This window comes from Tamandua tetradactyla, chromosome 1 (assembly GCF_023851605.1).
Source record: "Tamandua tetradactyla isolate mTamTet1 chromosome 1, mTamTet1.pri, whole genome shotgun sequence".
NCBI classification, from domain to species: Eukaryota; Metazoa; Chordata; class Mammalia; order Pilosa; family Myrmecophagidae; genus Tamandua; species Tamandua tetradactyla.
In genome coordinates this window covers 5,986,806-6,000,030 of record NC_135327.1, presented here as the reverse complement: position 1 = coordinate 6,000,030, position 13,225 = coordinate 5,986,806, and the positions used below count along the sequence as shown (strand labels likewise).

The 13,225-nt window shown below is 53.5% G+C and overlaps 1 long non-coding RNA gene across 1 annotated transcript; it reads left to right on the top strand.

Annotated features, from left to right (window-relative positions):
• The first annotated feature begins 3,853 nt into the window (after nucleotides 1–3,853).
• On the top strand, nucleotides 3,854–11,324 carry LOC143683260 (uncharacterized). Its single transcript, XR_013175424.1, has 4 exons — nucleotides 3,854–3,911; nucleotides 4,561–4,653; nucleotides 9,741–9,868; nucleotides 11,063–11,324. It is a non-coding gene; the product is annotated as an uncharacterized LOC143683260 (long non-coding RNA).
• The last annotated feature ends 1,901 nt before the right edge of the window (nucleotides 11,325–13,225 follow it).

Genomic DNA, 13,225 nt, shown 5'->3' with positions numbered 1-13,225 from the left:
ATGTTAGACTCAACGTGAGGTGCAAAGGGACAGCTGAATATGCGGGTGTGGAATCCAGGAAGAAGCTAAAGCCGGCGGCAAGTGATTTGGGCGTTATCTCCACAATGGTACCCCAAAGAGGTGGCTGTGACCTCAGGACACACGTGAGAAAACGCCCAGAGGTGGACGGGACAGGGCGCTGGTGTGAATCCTTTGGGTAAATAAAGATAATATAAAAACATATATCAGTGCGGGCAATAAGCAATTCTATAGAAGGAATTATGAAAAGATATTGTCAGCAGGTTTCCTTCTGGAAGACACTGGCGGGACCACAGGACGTCCCGGCCGGCGTCATCCGTCCATGCACCGAGCACGCCACGGCCCGTGGCATCCGAGCCACATCTTTTTTTTTTTTGAAGACCATGGAGGATATGGGTCAGTGAGATTTTAAGTCATTTTTGTTTGCTTTTCTCTCTATATTTGCATCTGCTAAAATAAGAAATATTTTACATATGTGGAGAGAAAGGTGGAGGAGGGGTGCCCCAGGTGACTGAGCAGGTGCGGTCAGCCAGGTGGGAGGTGGCCAGGGATCGCGGTGATGGGAGACGTTGAGGCTGGAACGGGGCAGCCTTGGACTTAGCACCAAGAAGGGCCTCGTGACCGGGAGCAGGGACACCAGATTGCAGGGGGTTGAGAGTGAGTGGGAGTCAGGGGACTAGAGACAAGCGCTAAGCTGGGCTGTGGAGGGAGGGAGCGAGTCGAGGGGGCGGTAGCTGCAGAGGAACAGGGTGGCGGGGGGAGCGGCACTGAGGCAGGGGACACTTTTTAAGAAGGGACTTGAGTGTGTTCAGCCCTGATGGGAAGGAGCCGGGAGAGGCTGAGGTGCGGCGGGTGGGAGGGAGGGGGTCTCCGGCACAGGCAGAAGGTGACTGGGAGAAGTGGCAGGGGGCCTGGGGACAGTCCCCCGGGGAGCAGGCTGGGGGACACAGCCTGGCTTTGCCTCTGGGGACAGCACCAGCCCACCTCTGCAGGCGCCTCACTTGCGCCGCTTGGGACACTGCCTGTGCCAAGGCCAGCGTCCTTCCCAGCCCAGGGCCTCAGTTTCTCCTCGAAGGTCTGTCCACTCTAGTGCCCTAGGACTCCGTGACCCAGTGGCCCTCCCAGTGCCGCCCCTGCGGCCCTCCCCGCTGACCAGGTGAGCCTCCTGGCCCGGAGGTAGGCTGGATGGCCCCTTTCCCATGGCCAGAAGGGACCCACCACCGGGAACTCTGTGCACTGGGGACTCAAGAGACTTGCCTCCCCCCACGAGCGAGGGAGAGGCCATCGCTGGGGCGGGGCGCTGGGCTCAGGAGACCCAGGACCTAGTCCAGACTTGCTCCCGACCCAGGCATCTGGCTTCAACCAGTCCTGCCTCTTGCTGGGCCTCAGTACGCTCACCTGAAGATTGGAAATAGTCATAGCTCTCATGTGGTTGTACTGAGAGGGTTCAGTGGGGTAATGCATGTGATGCTTCTAAGAACAAAGCAAAAGCTCAATTTATGATAACCGTTATGATTCTAAATAAGGCCCATCTTGATCTGTTATTAAAACTGAAACTGTACAAAACCCATGAGCCAGAAATTCTACATGCAGAAGTCTGTGCTAGAGAAATACCCACATGGTAAAGGAAATGTGTGCAAGGATGGGCATGAAGAAGGAAAACAATCCACACGCCCATCGGTAAAGGGAACGAAGAATAAAATGGAGTTGGGTTTATGGAGTATAACAACCTAAATGAGATAAACCAGAGTGATATATACATCAACACTAACAGCTCTCAAAAACATTGTTGGAGAGGAGAAAAAGCAAGTTGCTAAGTGATATATCCAGTATGAATCCATTTACATTAAAAAGCACAAAACAATGTGACTTATTTTCTGTGGGTTTATGTAACGCCTGTTAAAGTATAAAAACGGCATGCAGTGACACGTGCCAAATTCATCTCAGAGGTCGCCTGAGTGGATGCCAGACAGAGGCCAGAATTGCAGGTGCTGCCAAAGGAGACTTCAGGCTCTACTGGTGTCATCCTGATTTTTATGAGAGTGGAGCCACGTATTGCCTATAAAATTAATTATCATTAATTCCACTGAATTATACACCTGGAATCGGTTAAAGCGGGAAATTTTGAGTTGTGTGTATGTTACTTCAATAAAAATTTGACTACAAATGAACTTTTAAAAAGAAATCGACGACTTAAGACAATTCCTGCCCTGCCTTTTCCCCCCCGAATTGTTGGGAGGATCCCATCGGCTGTGCAGAGAGAAGGAGCGATTCCTTTTCTAGGCGACAGAGCCTCTCTCAGTCGCATGCCCTCACTCCATCCTCTCAACAAGGCTTTGAGGGATGGATGATAGTTTCTGTTCTACTGAAGATGAGACCGGGGCACTGAGAGGTGAAATGATTTGTCCAAGGCCACGGATGTGCGTCGGGGCAGGGCTGGGATTCAAACCTGGGCCCATCTTTCTACTGCATCAGGCTCGGGGGGAGGGGAGGAGGTGGCGGGGGCGGGGGGGGAGACTTTTAAGTTTTGTGGAGCCACGAATGCACTTGGCATTGCAATGAGGGGTCCACGCCCCTCCTCTGAGCTCCCTCTCAGGATGACCTGCGGTCTCTGGGGGGCTCCTACAGCCCACCCCAGCCGTGGTCTGGGGGCCGCCCCTCTCTGGAGACATTTGCTCACATGTCCCAGGAGGTGGCAGGGCGCTAAGGAAAGACATCGGATGTCAGACTCAGGGGGCCTTGGATTTGAATCCCAGCTCTGTCCCTTTCTCGCAGTGACCTTGAGCTAACCACTTGCTCTATCTGCAAGATAATACATCTTTCATAGGTTGCTGTGTGCGAACTGTACGTAGTACATACAGGAGGTGCCCAATGAGTTTGTGACATGGTTTTCACGGGGTTGAGTCCTTTATGACCACAGGAAAAGACACCATCATCATCAAACTGGGTAGTGGACCCACTCACAGGCAATCCCAGCTAAATGCTGGGGTTGTCCTGAACTCTACCTTGAGGGCAATGGGGAGCCACTGAGGGTTTTATCAAGGGAGTGGCGTGGTCAGATAGGTCTCCGAAACAACGCGATGGCTGCCTTGTGCGGTGTGGATCTGAAGGGGGCAGGGAGGTCTGAGAGGAGGCTGCGGCCCCAGCTCTGGGGCAGATGGGATCTTGCAGACCCTTCTTATACCAGGAGATCCCTGGAGGCCTGGAAGCGGTGAAGGAAGAGTGGGCTCGCGGGACTGGACTCTACGATGCTCAGATTTCAGAGGACAGGAGATGAAACACGTAGGTATATGAAAATATGTTTTGTAAACTGAAAAAAAAAAAAAAATAGCATGCACCTCCCCGATACATTCGTTGTCACTGTCAGAGCCTCTCCTCGGGCATCCACCATCCCTACACCTTGGTATTCAGGGAGCGTTGACACGGGTCTCCAGTAAATTCCCAGCTCACCCGAATCACTTGGCAGAAACAAGTTTTTATGTCAACTCACAAACGGCCCCGTGTAAGCTGACCGACCGACACAGAGCGCATTATGGCAGAGGCAGGTACCAGACAAGAAGAAACGGTCAGCTTTGCTTTTTCTTGTTTGTCACAGACACATCTGTCGACCTACACCTGGCATTTAGGATAATATCACATATGCCCGAAACTTCCAATTCAAGGGGAGAAGCAGGAAGGGCAGATGAAATATGGATGGGGTGAGACAGGGAGGTTACAGCTTATAATAAAACTGGCCGCCACCCTTGTTTCTAAAAAAACTGTTTACTGTATGCTGGGCATATGCATTAATTCTGTCAATCTACGGCATGGGTGCTTATACCACACGTGCCTTTTGCAGGTTAGGGAAAGCAGGCGGAGGGAATCGCGGCCTGGTTCCCAAATTCTCACAGCTGGTAAGTGGCAGAGCTGGGATTTAAAACCTTGTCTCACTCTGAAGTCCACGAGAACTTCCTCTCATCGCTAGACTTAACGAATACCAATATCTTCCTTTCTGTCCCCAAAGATGCCGATACTGATGATTTTAATGATGTGGCTTCGTTTATTCATTCAAAAAATAACTACTGGGCACCTACTCCAGTCTTAGCAAAGAGGAAGAAGAATGGGGAGGTGGGGGAAGCGTAGACAGAGGTCGGGGCGCAGAGACGGGTGTGACGTCCCCAGGAGACCCTGTGCTTGGCAGTTTGGGGCCCAGAGTAATGGGCCTGGCTGGGGAGAGAGGGGCCCATGAATACTGGGTGGAGACGGGGGTGGGGCCGGAGCAAAGCGGGAGAGCAGGGAAGAAGTCTCGCTTCCTTATTTATTACCTCTGGGCTCTCAGACACATGACTACCAGGCAGAAGTGACAAAATAAAAAGGGAAAGGAAAAAATGCCAGCTACAGCCAGAATAAAATCAGGGCAAATAGAATAAAACCTGACAGCCAAGTATAAATAAATATTCGTAAAAGAGTTAAAGGACAGATTAAAATAAAAACACCAAATGCAATTCTTACCCCTTGACAAATGCAGTGCGAATTGGGTTCTTTTAATCAAATGTTTGGCAGGTGTATGAATTATTTATAATTCAATATCGGGTGGTTAAATGGAAAATGGAAGATGTTCCCGTTGTGTTCTCGGAGCTTATCCACCTCCCCCCTGTGAGTTGTCCCTGGGAAGGGGGGATGGGTGGTGGTTGCCCCTCCCCCCACAAGGTGCAGGGCTGGCCTCTGAAATCCCTGCCCGCTCTGGGTGCCACCGTTTGTCACCTTGCTGCCTTGTCCAGAGCCTTCTCGCTGCTCAGGACCTTGTTCAGAAAGGAGGTCCCTCCCTGCTGGGCCAGGACGGGGGCAGCTGGCCAGATGTAGGCGGCCGGGGTGCAGACACGGGGGTCCCTGTGCATGTCCCGGGCAAGGCTTTCCCTTCCCTGGGTGCTTCTCCCTCCCACGGGATCCCCTGAGGCCATCGCCTGCATTTCCACGCCACAGTTCCATTTGCAGAATACGTTCCGGCCCGACCCTCTGTGCTAACTATCCCCATTCTACAGAGGACAAAACCGAGGCGCAGAGAGATGCTGCGGCGTCTCTGGTCTCACAGCCCAGTAAGAGCTCGAGGTGGGGTTGGAAGCCAGGCCTTGGGGCTCCAAGTTCACCGCAGGGGGAGCGATTCTGGGAGCCGGAGGGCGTGGGCAGGGTACGAGCTTCTGAATCACACAGGCTGTGATTCCAGTTCCAGCTCTGAACGTGCTCCCTGCGCCCGTAACAACAGAGCCCCCGGAGACACCGTGGGGGCTCGGGGAAGGTGAAGTCACCTGTGCCGGGCCAGCCCCCACGAAAGCCAGACACGGCTGTCAGTGGAGTCACGGGAGAGTCCCTCACTTCACAGATGAGGAAGCAGAGGCGCAGAGCCAGGGCGACTCCGGAGCCTGCAGGCTCGTGCCCTCACTGTCCTCAACGGGATCCCGTCCCCCAACTGAGTCGCAAGGAGCAGCCTCCCACGGAGCCGCGGAGCTCCTCGGGCCCCACTCCTCTCTCCCTCTCTCTTTCTCAATCGCACACACATACACGCACACACACATGCATGCACATTAACGCAAACACGCACACATGTGTGCACATTAATGCACACGCGCGCACACATGCATGCACATTAACACATGCACATTAACGCACACACGCATGCACATTAACGCAAACACGCACACATGTGTGCACATTAACGCACACGCGCACACACATGCACAGTAACGTAAACACGCACACGTGTGTGCACGTTGACGCACACGCGCGCGCACATGCATGCACATTAACACACACACACACATGCACATGCATGCATATTAATGCACACATGACCGGTGGGAGACAGGCAAGGCTTTTGGGGCACACATTCTTGGAAGGCACCCCCGCACAGGGTAGTGCACCCCAGGCCCCTCGCACCCCTCGCGTGCAGGTTGGAGCCGAGGGCCCCCGTGTCAGACGCCCGGCTTCCCTGAGGCCGGAGGAGCGAGGTCCCGCAGCCGGCCCCCGCTGCGGGAAGGGTGGCAGAGTGAAGGCAATTAGTCCCCTTAATGCCGATTTCAGACTAATCTTTCACACTTAAGGAAATTGTTCCAATGATTTTCTTATTTTCAGGGGAGCCCGTTAAGTAACAATTAGAAAAATAGATATGGTAGGAGATAAGAAAATGGATTTCATAATGACAAGCTGCCTAAGCACATCAAGAGGCGGGCATGGGGGGAGTGACAGCGCCTTCTGGTGGGTGACAGTCAGGGTCCCGGGACCCCTGGCAGGACAGAGACCCCTGGACAAAGGTCTGGAGCCCAGAGCCTCAGCTTGCTTAGGGGGTCTAGGGTGGGGCCAGCGAGCTGGGGCTGCAGCCGATGTCACGTGGGCCCCCCTACTCCATCAGCCCCTGGCCTCCAGGCCCGGCCAGAGGGAGTGGCTCATCAAAGGGCTTCGCTCAACACCTGGAAAGAGGGTCCGGGGCTCGCTGTGGGGGTTTCAGACCTCAGCACCTTCGGGATCTTCCTGGGCAGCCGAGGGACGTTTATGGAGCGCCTGCTGTTTGCAAGTGGCTGTGCTGGGTGCTTTGCCTCCAACAGCCCCACGTGTGGGTATTGCCGTTTATGGAGGAGGAGGGGCGGCCCAGAGGCAGGGGCCGTGCGCGCAGCCTGCCCGACGGGTTGCTTTCGGGCGCCATGTGTTCTGAGTGTCCACGCCTCTGCTGGACAGGCTGTTAACGGTTCTGAAAATCAACCTGGTCATGTGACAGGGGTGGAAGCTGCAATCTAGAATCGGAACTCACGGCATCTGATACGAAAGCTTACACGACTTCTGTCCCCATCAGCCTCATTACCCCTCTGGGTAACAGTCCCGGTGGGGAGGAGGCTCAGTGGGGATGGCTTGAAGCCAGGAGAAGCTGTGTTTCCTTCAGAAATCAGGGTGGCTTCGCCAGGTGGGAAAGTGGGAGGGCAGATTTACTGGACAAGGAGGAACGTTGCATTGCCTATCCTTTGTAGGATGGGCACGGGCCCTCTTTTCCCATCTCCTTATCACCACCTGTTCCCGTCTCCCCAGCTTTGCTGAGGCTGTACCCTCCACCTAACTGCCTGTCACTTTCTTTTTGGGGGGGATACTGTATAGCAGGGTCACATTTCATTCTTTTTCCATGTGAGTATCCTGTTATCGCAGCACCATTTGTTGAATTTTTTTTTTGTTTGTCTTTGTTGGTTTCTTTTGTTTGTTTGTTTGGAAGTGCCCGGGCCAGGAACTGAACCTGGGTCTCCCGCGTGGCAGGCGAGGATTCTTCCACTGAACTACCCTCACTCCCCCGTCACTTTTTTTTTTTTTTTTTTTTTTTTTTTTTTTTTTTTAAAGAGAGAGGGAGGAAGGGAAGGAAAGACAGAGAAGGAAGGAAGGATGGAAGGAAGGAAGGGAGGAAGAAAGGGAAACATCTTTAAACATTTTCTTGTTTTATTATATTTTGTTTGTTTGTTTGTTTTTTACATGGGCTGGGGCCGGGAATCGAACCGGGGTCCTCCGGCATGGCAGGCAAGCACTCTTGCCCGCTGAGCCACCGCGGCCCTCCCCCGTCACTTTTTTTTGACTCTCCAGCTCCTCCCCAGAGGGCAGCCCTGATCACTCCTGGTCTTTGTCCCGACAGCCCCAGACTCCCCCTCACCTCTGAGCCTTTGCCCCAGTGGTCCCTCGTTTTTGCTGCAGTGCATTCTGGGAAGCTTAACCTTGCCTGCCCGGTGACCGTCCTGTCTGCGGACCATGCTGGCGTGATTAGCAGAAACCGTGCCGTGATTGGCTCTGGCAGGGAGAAGAATTGCTCTCTAACGGTCTAAGTGGGAAAATGCGACTTTGTGAAAATGTCAATGTGACATTTCTCCTGGGGTCATGGGCTGTGCTGTGCATTTGAGTCTCCTTTCCCTGGGCCCCCCAGTCACAATGTGAACCTCTGCTGGGCAGCATCTGGGCCTCGTGTGAAAGAGCTCCTAGAGTGGAGAGTCACAGGGGCCTTTTACCCCTTCTGCCCCCAAACCAAGGGCGACTGCACTGTCTGGAGATATTTGAGTGGTCACCTCTGAGGCGGAACTACTGGCGTCTAGTGGGGTGGGGGCAGGGATGCTGCTGACACCCCACAGGCCCCCACAACAAAGCGATATCCAGCCCAAAATGTGAGAGACCATGGCCCTAACCATCTGACCCAGTGTCCCCATTAAGTCACTTCCCTACGAGCTGGGGGTAGGACTTGGGTCTCCTGATGCGTCCACTGCTGGGATTGAACAGTGAAAGGGCATTAAGCCTCCAGGTAAAGATCAAGGGTTCTTATACTTTCTGTTTTCAGTGAAACAAGCATACATTCTGCTCCTTTATGTGGCAGGCAAATTGTAGGGGATTCAGAGATGGGACCTCTGCCCTTTTGGAGGACACAGTCTGGTGGACCACGGGCTGGTGACCTTGCACATGTTTCTTCCCGCCCTGAGCCTCAGTTTCTTCATCTCTAAAATGGGCACGACAATACGTCTTTTCCAGCACATTTAAGTGGATCGGATGCTTCTACTTGGAGAGGGCTGGGACTGGCAGGTGGTGGGGACAGGTTTTTCTACTTGAAGGTGAGGAAGGGGAGAACATGAAGGAATTATTGAGCCCTTACTGTATGCGCTCTCACCTGGCTTATTGCAATGGCCTCCTATGATGTCCTTCTATCGACCCCGAAATGCAGGTGTTTTCCTTCTCAAAGTGCAATTTCCTTCCCAAATTGCACCTTGGACAGGGAGACATGCTCAGGCTGGCCGAGTGGAACCGCCGGGATTTGAATCCAGCTCCCCTGGCTCTGGCTCTCTCCTTCCTGCCACCTCCAGGGCCCTTTAGGATGGTGCTGGGCGGGGAGCTGAGGTCTGTACCTGGCCAGGCCTCGCCCTCCTGCCTCACTCCTCGGCATCCCCCCAGGTCTCTGTCTCACCCCATTAGCACTGCTTTCGGAAGTGCAGAGCGACGGCAGGGCAGTATTGCCCACATAAATCAGGCGGCTCCGAGTATGGAACACCTTTAAACAAACAGCTGATGGGAGTGAAGCTCCAGGATCATTATTAATAGCTTTTCATTTCGGTGGCCGCTGTGCTGTGACATGCCTTCCCAGCAGAAGGCCCACGCGGCCGGCCCCCATCAGCTGATCCCCCGAGTTCAGCAGTCAGAATGAATGACTATCCCTTTGTGTTAATTGTGGAGCCCAAGCCACTGCAGAATGCTAAGAGGGCCGAGTGGGAGGGAGCGGTGCCAGTCTTGCCTGGCTGCAGGACAGGGTAGGACCCACCTCTGGCCCTCCCCCGCCACAGCCCCACTTCTCCGAGCCCCATCCTCCCCTGCTCGAGAAAGCCCCAGGATGCCCGGTGGCCCAGAGCCAAGGGCAGGCTCACCTGGCTGCCATCGGCGCCTTCCCTGTCTCATCCTATTGCTCCGGCCTCCTTGCTTGCCTTTCCCCTGCCACGCACCTGTGCTGCTCAAACTACCACTCACTCATTTAGTCATTCAACAAACATGGACCGAGTCCTCCGAAGTCCTGCAGGAGATCATGCTGTGAACGAGACAGACATGGTCCCTCGGCTCCTGCAGCTCAGCATCAGGTGGAAAAGCCAGAGGATTGTGGACTCCACCGGGGCTGTGGGGGGCCGCTTCCAGCTGGGCTCCTTGCTGTCTGGTGGCCTTGCACAAATAGCTTAATTTCTCCTGCTTCTCAGTTTATCTCTCTAGAATGGGGACAATTGCAGCAGCTGCCTCGTAGGGGCGTGGTGGGAGTCAAACGACTAACGACACAGGATAACCCCCCCGCTGCGGTCCCGGCACAGCGTGCTGGGTTAGGGTCAGTGTAAGTAGCTTGTGAGTTCATCAAAACGTCTGATGATGACAGCAAAAGAAAAACTCGGGGACCCAGGAGAGCAGTAGGCGGCGGGGGGTGGGGTGGGGTGCTGGCCTGAGTCTGGGGCTTGGGAAGGGGCTCCCCGAGAAGGCCTGAGCAGAGGCCCCCGAGGGCTGCACACACCCCGAGACGTTGAGAAACCTAAAAGGCACCCACTGGGGTGAGCCTGGGGCAGTGGGCGGGGCCACAGTATGCAAGGCCTCCGTGGCCTTGGCACATTTTAAATTCCATCCTTAGGTCAACGAGAAGCTTCCGAAGCCCAGGCCTGACACGAACCTACCTCTGTGGGGACAGCGCGGGCTGGGGGAAGGGGTGGGCAGTCCCAGAGACATGGCAGAACTAGAACTGGCAGGACGTGGTAGGGGTGCGATGGGGAGGTGGAAAAGAGGGGCAGGAAGGGGAGGACTCTGAGGTAGCCCCATTTGCTGATTTGGGGAACAGAGGGGGAGGGGTGGCAAGTTTGGAGGGTCAGGGACGGTGAGCTCAGTTTGCAGGCCCTAAACATGCCTGCTGGTTGGAGTCCTCTGAGCCTTTGCGTGTGCTGTTCCTTCTCCCTGAAATGCCCTTCCCAACCTTGTCTGATGGAGAATCTTTAAATTAACTACTCAAGGCCAAGCACCAATACCTCCTCCCTGGCTGTCCCAGATTCCGACTCTCCCTTCCTTGATCCAGCTCCCACCCTTCACCCTGCACGTGGTACACCTCTTGGCTCCTTTGCTGTTTCTCTGTCATCGCCCTACATATCAGTGTGCAGAGCTTAGTTTTGGGGTCTCACCTCCTTTCTGTCACATCCACTCCATAGAGGACCCCATGCAATCTCAACAGCTTTAAACCCCATCTGACTGCTGATGATGCCAAGTGTGTATTCCAACTCGGACCTCTTCCTGCAACCCCAACTCAGATATCCCCCTGCCTGTTTGACATCTCACTTGGAAGCCAAAGCGCTCTTTACACTTGTCATGTCCCAAACCAAACTCCTGAGTTCCACCCCACAAAAACTATAATATTGATAAAATAAGCTGAATTTTAAAACCACTCCTATTCCAGCTTTCCCCATTTCAAGAAGTGGCAACTCATTATTCCAGCTGCTTCTCCCCAAACCCTAAGAATCTTTCTTGACTTCACTCTCTCTCACACCCACAGCCAATCCATCAGCGAATCCTGCCAGCTCCGCCTCAAAATAGAACCAGAATATGACCAGCCACGCCACCTCCGTCGTTAACGACCCGGCCCCAGCCAGCGTCTTCTCTCTCCTGGATGATTGCAGCAGCCTCTAACTGGTCTCCCTGCTTCTGCCCTTGCCCCCTACAGGCTGTCTTAGTGACGGTGTCAAACATAAATCAGATCATAACACTCCTCACAGCACTCCTTTAGCTTCTTGTCTTGCTCAGAGTAAAATGACCCGCGTGACCCGACATGAACTGGCCTCTTGTGACCTCTCTGCCATCCGCCTACAGCTCGCCCCAGCCTCCCTTCTAGCCACACTGGCCTCCTGGCTGTTCTTTGAATATACCAGGCACGTCCCCATCTCAGGCTTTGCACTTGTCAATTCTTTTATCGGGTCCCTTTGTCCCCTGGTAGCTGTCCGGCTCACTCTATCCCTTCCTGACAACCTGTGAAAAAACCATTTCCCCATCTCCCAAACCCTCCTTATCCCCTGCATCCTGCTCCCCCCACCCAAAGAACTTATCACTCTCTGATATGTTATAAATATATTTGTTTATTTGATTACTGTTTGTCTCCTCACCCTACACTATAAGCGACGTGAAATAGGGACAATGTCTTTTTGCTCACTGCTATTCCAGCGTCTAGCACGGTGCTTGGCATATAACATGCACTTGATGGATATTTCTTGAATGACTCTGGAATCACTGTTTTTAACAGTCTGTCTGCTTGTCTGTCTTTCCTAGCAGACAGTGGGCAAAAACTGGGTCCAATTTCCCACTGGTTTTCTGGTACCCAACATAGAGTGGATGCTCATTAAATGTTTGAATGAGCAAATGAATAACTAATAGCATTTCCAGATGGATTGCCGGAGGTGGCATGAGAGAGGGGCTAGGAAATAGATAGAGCTGCCTCCTGGAGCCTGTCGCTGCTTGGGCCCTTCCTGCTTCTCCCCAAGAACTTGGGGTCACCTTAAAGGACAAGAGATTGGAAAGTTGAGCCAAAGAATCTCCGGACACCAGAAGGTATAGAGATTAGGATGTAAGAGCTGGTGCTAGAAGGATCTGGAAGAGTGTGCTTTCTATTGGGCTTTATGTTTGGGGCTAACCTTTGGATTTAGAATTCTGTTTGAGGTTAAGGAAACTGAAACTTTGAAACAGGTTAAGGAGTTCAGTTTAAGGCTTGAATAAGGTTTGGGTTTTGGAGTATAGGTTGGAATTCAGGTAAAGCACCAGAGTTTGAGGTTAGGGGTGAGAGTTTGGGGCTTGGGGCTGATGTCTGCTGTCACCTGGTTTTGAGAATGGGTCAAGGGATTGGAACCTGGGGGAGAAGTGGGATGAAGTTGACAGTGGTATTCACAGCCCAACATGAGAACATCCACTGGATTATAAAAGCTTCTCTTTCAGGAAACCCTAGCTAAGTTCTAGAGCAGGGGTTGTCAGTTTGCCTCCCAGGGAATATCTGTCAGTGTCTGAACACAGCTGTGGTTGTCAGATCTGGAGGGGTGGTGCTGCTGCGTCCAGGGGGCAGAGGCCGGGGATGCTCTAAACATGCCACCATGCCCAGGGCAGTCCCCACACAGTTATCTGGCTGGGAATGTGAACAGCGCCAAGGTCGAGAATCCCTGCGCTGGAGAATTTGACCGGAAGGGTCAGTCAAGAGAGAGAGCGTTCGGGGCTGATGGGCTGGTTTGATGGGGAACCGCGTTATAGAGTGAGCTGCAGGGGCCTACATCTCCTCCCCACGGATTCAGCTTCTCACAGCTGTCTCGGGCTCTGGCAGACTTCAGGGGACAGGAGGAGAGTGAGGGTGGAGCTTGGGAGGGAGAGGGAGGAGACGGCCAGCCCTAGCTGTCAGGGGATCCAAGAAGCTCCAGACAAGTGGGGCAGAAACTGGTGAGAGAGAGAGACCCACAGCCGTGGCAGGGTCACAGACGCTCAGAGCTGGGTCTGCGGGAGGCCTGAGGGGTCAGAGAGCTGTAGAGAGATGGCAGTGGAGAGGCCAGTGTCTGAGGAACCCTCTGCCACTCATGTGAGTGCCTTATTGGAAACAGAATTTATACAATAATAGTACCATTACCACTACTGCTAATAATAGCTAACACTGTGCCCAGCGCTGTTTAAATGCTTTGCACCTGTTAAC